The sequence below is a fragment of the Arachis stenosperma genome, chromosome 1 (genome assembly GCF_014773155.1).
Source record: "Arachis stenosperma cultivar V10309 chromosome 1, arast.V10309.gnm1.PFL2, whole genome shotgun sequence".
NCBI lineage: Eukaryota > Viridiplantae > Streptophyta > Magnoliopsida > Fabales > Fabaceae > Arachis > Arachis stenosperma.
Window position 1 is genome coordinate 5,453,395 of NC_080377.1, and position 7,439 is coordinate 5,460,833.

General features: G+C 30.4%; 1 long non-coding RNA gene across 1 annotated transcript; it reads right to left on the reverse strand.

The window, feature by feature from the left end:
* Positions 1 to 612: 612 nt before the first annotated feature.
* On the reverse strand, positions 613 to 3,455 carry LOC130938992 (uncharacterized). The gene is made up of 3 exons (XR_009070132.1): positions 2,767 to 3,455; positions 2,413 to 2,462; positions 613 to 2,036 (listed from the first exon to the last, which is right to left on the reverse strand). It is a non-coding gene; the product is annotated as an uncharacterized LOC130938992 (long non-coding RNA).
* Between the last annotated feature and the right edge of the window lie 3,984 nt (positions 3,456 to 7,439).

The following is a 7,439-nucleotide window of genomic DNA, read 5'->3' on the forward strand; positions in this document are numbered from 1 at the left end:
GTTCCCTATCACTCTACTAACACCTCTCATTGCCATTTTTTATTTTGGTGTTATATGGCTAACAAATCACTCTTTTAACATTGTCTACTGTTATCTGCTTCTAGTTGTAGTTGTTGATAAATTGTAAAACACCAGTGTTTGTGAATAAGCAATTTAGTATACTCTTTTCTCTCTAATTCTCTCTAGACAATTTCTGTCGATTTTCTCAGATCTGTTTATTTGTGTTTAGTTTTACTTATTTGATTACGAATAAAAAATTATCCATACCAGCCCTCCGAGACTAACAAGTAACAATCCATGTAAAGCAGAAAAAAGGTTGAAAGTGAAACTTACATAAAATTTCTGTTTCATGTTTAGAAACATAAAGATAAAATGAAAATTTGGACAACTTTTTGTTTCGTTCACATTAGCAAAAATTTAAGCAGGAGATGCTCCACTTTCAACTCCTTTAACATCTACTATAAGTTGGAGATTTTTTTGCACTAAAGTTAGTGGAGAAGTATTACACAAATTTCCTATAATCACTACAATTCTCTCTCCAGCTTTTAATCAATTATATGAATATGAATATGCATAAATTATTTATAAGATGTGGTAATAGATACTCCTAAGTTGAACTTGACTCTTCCAAAAATGTACTGCAAGTCTGCATGTGTACTGCAAAATAGCTAGTGGTAACATAATTCTTTTGTCAGATAGACAAGAAACAAAAAAAGTTTCCAACAGAACCATATCATTCTAATCAGTAATCCCTGAATTAGAATCAAATAACAAAGATAAGGTTGAATATCTAATATAGCATAATCAAGATTTTAGTACATGCAAGTCATGTATAAACCAAATTGGTGTAGAATGAATCCTATTTGCACAGGGCATGAGGCTCTTAACACAATTTTCTTGATGATTGAAAACACCCCAAACATGTATACCATATATGTAGTCCAAAGTCATCTCTTCCCACATATCATCTGTGAAGAAGTTGACTTTACTTCACACCCAAGCAAGCTTTGGCAGCCATTGATACACACTCATTAGCACCCAAGATGTAAAGATCGCATCGTTTTCCACTTCTTTGTCTTGAAGATCAAGCTTATACACAGTAAAATACTTTGTCCTATAAGGATAAATAGATAGTTGTGTATCCCCACATGACAAAAGATCTCCTTCTACTACCATCCCATCTTCATTCACAACATTCCCAATTTACCTTACTACCAGCAAGATTTCTTCTCCAGATACTACCGAGTATAAATTTCTTGAGAATTTATATCCTAAATAGTCTTCCTCTTCATAATTTGGCGCCTCCATGGTTGGTGTAACAAAAAACTGTCTTTAAGGATTTTGCAGACAAATATTCCAAACTTTACGTCACGATAACATTGCTTATCATAATCAGAGAGTTTAACCCAAATTGCAGATTTGCAATAAGCAATCTACCATATATGATGGCAAGAATGTAGCTTGAAGGAGAGGAAGAACACATCAATACTGTTTTGACTATGAAGGTTTTACTTGAGTATTCAGCAAAGTAAGAATATGTCACAGGTTGCAAGAATGCATGAAGAGGGGGCAGGTTAATGGAAGTGGAAGAACAAGAACAAGAACAAGGGGATTAGAAGAATTGGAACTCTGTTCTAGTCCGAAAGCACAAGCCAACCATGAGAAGAACCAACACACCTTGCTCCAACATTACCCTTCAACATGTTCTTCCATTCATATATATAATTCAAGATTAAAAAGAATCCTATTATGGTATTCTCAATAAATTTTACCTCAAAATAGACTGAACAGTGTTACCATTTCATTGCAGTGAAAGGAAATTTATTTCCACTTCAGCAGGCTATAAATATCAAACCAAAAACCCAAAAAGAAAAAAGGAAAGAAAAAGAAAAATACTGGAAGAGCTAGGGATGGAAAAGGAATCATCAAATTAAGTGTTGTCTTGCCTGATTTCCTCTAATTTGCATCTGCACCTTCCTCTTCCATGTGTTCTTCAGTATTGATCCATTTAGATAGTGCGTTTTCTGTCTGTTGATCTGCTGATAGAAGAACAATAGAAACTTAACTAGTAACTAAGTTAATCATATTATGTATTAAGTGTGCTAAGGCTTTTATTCCGTTCCCTCCTGGTGATCGGGAAACAGCACGCAGATGATGCATTAGCATATGAAAACATTAACCAGCATTTATTTGTATGTCTTCAATCATAGCTCAAATTGTTGTGTTTGTTTCTTATGAGGCAGTTGACAGTCCTTCACATATATCATTCAAGCATACATGAAAACTAACAAATAGTTCATGCTGCATTTGACCCAATTATTGAAATATTGATATAGCCAATAAAAGCTAAAGCGATAATGATGGGAATGAGTGCAAAAGGGTAAAAGCTCTTGTTGAAAAAAGTAACCAAACCTTGAGCATCAAGCATCATAAAACTCACAATTGTTGACAATTTTTAATGCCTGCATCATACAAAATGGAAACAAATATGGAGTTAAGCAGAAAGATAATTAGTCAAATTGATGCTTAAACATGATAGATGCTGGTAGACTAGAGGTCAATGATGTGCTTTTCAGTGCATTCTTCAGCAGTCATTCTAACAAGCTAAAATGTTTGTAATTAAGTACTTCATGTTTCAAGATCATAGAAGTAGAAACTACCAAGTAAAGAAATTCGTTCCAATCAAATCCTTAAATTTATCCATCAACACATCATATTCTTAGAAGTATTACATAAGATAGAGTTTGTAATTAGAAAGAGATATACCTTTGATGGCTTCTTAAGAATGGAAAAACTATGCGGTACGTTGAAGAGAGTAAATCTGTGATAAAAACAGTGATTCATGTTATTGAGGGTCAACTGGAAAACATGCATTTCAAAATAATAAGCATTTTAGGATTTTTAGTTCAGGCAAATAAAGCATTATTCCTTTAATATTATTAGTTATCACAAACATAAGCACAAAGAAGTGACAATAACTCAATACTTAGAAATGATCATGCACACACACACACATACTCTGACACACACCCCCCAAACATTTTCATTAAAACAACAATATGCACTATTTAGATTTCCACCGGAATGTGATAGGTCATGCATCCTCTGCTAGAATGTAAGACTTTAGGACAGATATTAGACTGCAAGTGAAGTGGTAGTGATCCAGAACTTCTAAGCTCCAGGACTCCATCCAATCACTGCAAACTTCTTGGCAATATCATTTAGCAAACTGCTAGTTTCTCACTCATTTCTGTTTTCTCTTTTCTGCAAGATAAGCTCTACTACTCTGCAAAGGTAATTTCGGCATAGTGTCAGAGCAAAACAGATTTCGCTGCAACTTTTTATGCTACACTTTCACAGTCCTATCAGCAGAAAGGGAGCATAAGTTGGATGTAAAGCTGAAAGCAAGGATCTCCCTCAAGTATAGCAGCAACACAAAAGATTATCAGTTCATAACCTGAAACCAAACAAGAGCTTGGTCACAAGGGATGAGACAGAACAGTGCAATGTTGGCATATTTGTCTAACAAATAAAATAGGCTTTACTTCAGAGGTTTTAAAGAATTTTCATATGGAAGTCATGATGTTATTTGTTAACATGGGATTTTAACAAGGATTATGAAGGGAAAGAGTTCATAATTAAGATTCAATTGAAGAGTATATGTGCTTTCTTCACATCAGTTCTCAAGATTCATGCACTCACACAATCCATAGACTATGATTTCTAGTAGTTAAAGGGCGATAGTGGCAAGCTTCAAAGATATAAAGACATGGCAGAAATTCCAAACACAGAGAAAATGGAGGCTCAATCCTTTGTAGAAGACAAATATATGGCAATAGCAATCAAGAGGAAATTGAAGCAACTTGCTTAAAGATAATCCTAAATAACAAGTGGCAAATTCAAAATAAACCACTTTAGTAACTATATGCCTTCTTTCTGCTTCTTTTTCTTTCTTTCTTTCTTTCTTGCTCTCTCTCTCTTCTTTTTTTTCATTTTTTTTTATTTTTTGAGAATTACAAGTAATTGACTAAGATAAATTGACGGAATTACAAAGAGTAATTAGGAGGAAAAAGGAATAATTCTCCAAATTAAAGTGTTGATTGATGTCTTGCCTGATTTCCTTTAATTTCCATCTTCAACTTGCTGTACCATGTCCATAACACATGGTGACAAGTGCATAGATGGAGTCATAGTAGCAGAGCAATGTAACCAATGATATAGGCACATTGATGATGAAGAACTCTAGAAATTGACCAGCGATGAAGATCCACAAGAGTGCTTCAAAAGCAATCAAACCCGAACCGTGGAACAGAATAGTAATCAGGGTGTTGGGTCTGGGTGCCTTCTTTGCAATCTCGTGACAAATTTGAGCCACCAAATAAATAAAGATGGCTGGCTTGTGTTCTTGAAAGAGATTATTAGCAGCGGTTAACTCTCCATGAATCAACGCAATTGCTGATATCACCAATTTTATGAGACCATCGTAGACGCTGTTATTGGTCTCGGTCTCGCTCTGACTCACAACGTCGCTGCAGAGTCATGAATTACACGCGCTATGATTAGCCATGTGAAGGGACTAATGAACGAAGGATCAAAATTTTGATATATGCTTCAGAGTTTAATCGTTGCGCTTATCGAATGAAAGTTTAATCATTGTTGATTATATAATGACAGACATTCAATGAATATTTGTCTTCTTAATAATTACAGAATATAGCAAGTAATTGAACAACTTGTCTTTTGCTTTGTTTTCATTCTGTGTTTTTATTTTTTATTTTCACTTTTTATTTTTTTCTTTTTATTTACAAAATTTTAAAAATAAAAATTATTTAAAAAATACAAACTAAACATACTTTCACTTTTAAAAATATAATGATACATAATTACATTAGAAATGAATCAAATGATGTCTTACCATAACTATTTGAGAACAAATAAAAAAAATATAATAAAAGATTATAAAATAAATAAATAAATAAATAAATAATTACTAAATAACATACGGTAAGAATTTATTTCTCTATTAATGAGGTAGAATATATATTTTTCAATTTGACATCTTAAGATTAATTTATCAAAAATTTAAACGATATAATATTTTTAATTTGATAATCATGCAAAATTAATTTGTTCATAATTATAAAAAAAGACTAATTCAAAATCCAAACAATTTAGGGAAAAAAATAAACACACTATAAGAATTAAACTCAAAATAAAAAAGAGTAAATTGCAACTTTACTATAAAAAAAAAGTAACTTGAAAGATATTTCTTTGTATCTAAATTTATAACCAGATAATCTTTTTTGTTATTATTGAAATTTGAAAAAAAAGGCTTATTCAAAATCCAAAATATTTAAGGGAAAAATAAACGCACACTATATAAAAATTGAACTGAAAATAAAGAGAGTAAAACCGTAACTTTACTAAAAAGAAAAAAAAAAGATAGTAAAGTTGAGGTGTGCAGTGTCGAAATTGTTTTAGGCAGTGAATGAGCATGTCATCAGTTAATTGTGTGTAATGCAGCAGTGTTACCTCTGCGTGACTGGGGTTGAGCTGGTGCTACTTCCATTTTCCATTGTCTTGCCTGCCGATTATTAAGTGTAATGTGATGTGGTAGGTGGTAACAGGCACGGCGGGGAATGAGGAGAGCACTCTAACCGCTTATATAGTATAAATTTTTTTTTAGGAGGGTGACAGCACCCCCCAAAAGAAATACGACTTTATTATTCGATGATGTGACAGTCAATATGAAAAATGGATAGTAGAAGAGACAGAGACGACTTTAGACTTTATTATTCGATGATGTGACAGTCAATGTGAAAAATGGATAGTATAAGAGACACCCCCGATGATGTGACAGTCAATATGAACAATGGATAGTATAAGAGAGAAGAATTTAACAGTGGATAGTATAAGAGACACCGGCTCCCTACTCTCTAGATGAGTTTTGCAAATTAGTGAATTACAACCCGCCAGTATTGTAAAAACGGGATTAGACTGCGGTCTAGTAATAACTAATATGACTGTTTAAAAGTTAAAATCGGTGAAAACCGGTTAAATTTGGTGAGAATCAGTCCAATTATTAAATCATTCTAAAAAACTTTTAAAATTATTAAAAATGTGATTTGAATTTGAATAGCTATATTATTTTTTATTATTTCATATATTAATTATATAATAAAAATATATAATAATTTCATTAATATTATTTTAATTTTATATTCACATATATTTAAATTAATTATATTTTTTATTATTTATAATTATTAATATAAATATTATTTAACATATATAATAAAAATATTAAATATTTTATTAATTATAATATTATTATTTTTTATGATTATATAATATTTATTAAATATTATTTTTAATAAAAATAATATAATAAATAAAATTAATTATTTAGTTATTGAAATAAAAAATAATTATTTTAGTATGAAAATAAAATTTAAAAGTTTTATTATAAAAAATTCTAAAATTTTATATATTTATTTAATAATAATTAGATTATAATTTATTAAATTTTTTATTATTTTTAAAATATTAATAAATATATTTATTTTAAATTTTAATTTTATATTTTTAATTATTTTATATTTTTTATTTACATAAAATCAATTTTATTAATTTAATCAATAATATATCAATTAAATTGATAAACGAATAAATTAATAGCTTGATTGGTTCAATTATCAATTCGGTTCTTATATAACTATGCAATTTTATCCGTATAACTCTCTAGATGAGTCGGCAAGGCAACTCCCTCTCTCGTTACATTTCAGTTTTCACAGACAGATTTCATATATTTCTAGCTACTATATGATGTGGCAGTGGTTACATTTGTGGAAGACGTTGACGTATATGGTATATCGGTATATATACCACGGAAATTTCCCTCCACCAACACCTTTCGGATGGAAGACGTCGTTTTCTAAAAGACAATATAATTCTAACACGTCACTCCCCGATAATATTTATTAGCATTTAGCTAATATTAGAGTTAGACCGAAATAAAATAGATATGCATTTTATAATATATAAATTAATTTAAAATTTAAAAAATATAAAATTAAAAACTAAACTTCGAAATAAAATTACGAAAACATTTAAATCGAGTTTATTTATTTAATTTTATATTATTATCTTTATTTTTATCCTTTTAAATAATCAATTTTTTATTTTTTTTAGATTATATTTAAATATTTTAGTACAAATATAAAATTATTAGATAAAATGTAAGTTTAAATATAATATTTTAATAGAAACCTTGTGATTGGGCTGTAAGTTACACTCGTTCATCCTGAATATTTTGATTTTGTAGTCCCTTGGTTTAGTTATGCTTTCTTCTATAAAGAGTCTCTTCAACATGTATTAGTTAGGGGTGGCAACGGGGCGGGTAGGGGCGGGTTTTTGCTCTACCCGACCCCGCCCCGCTC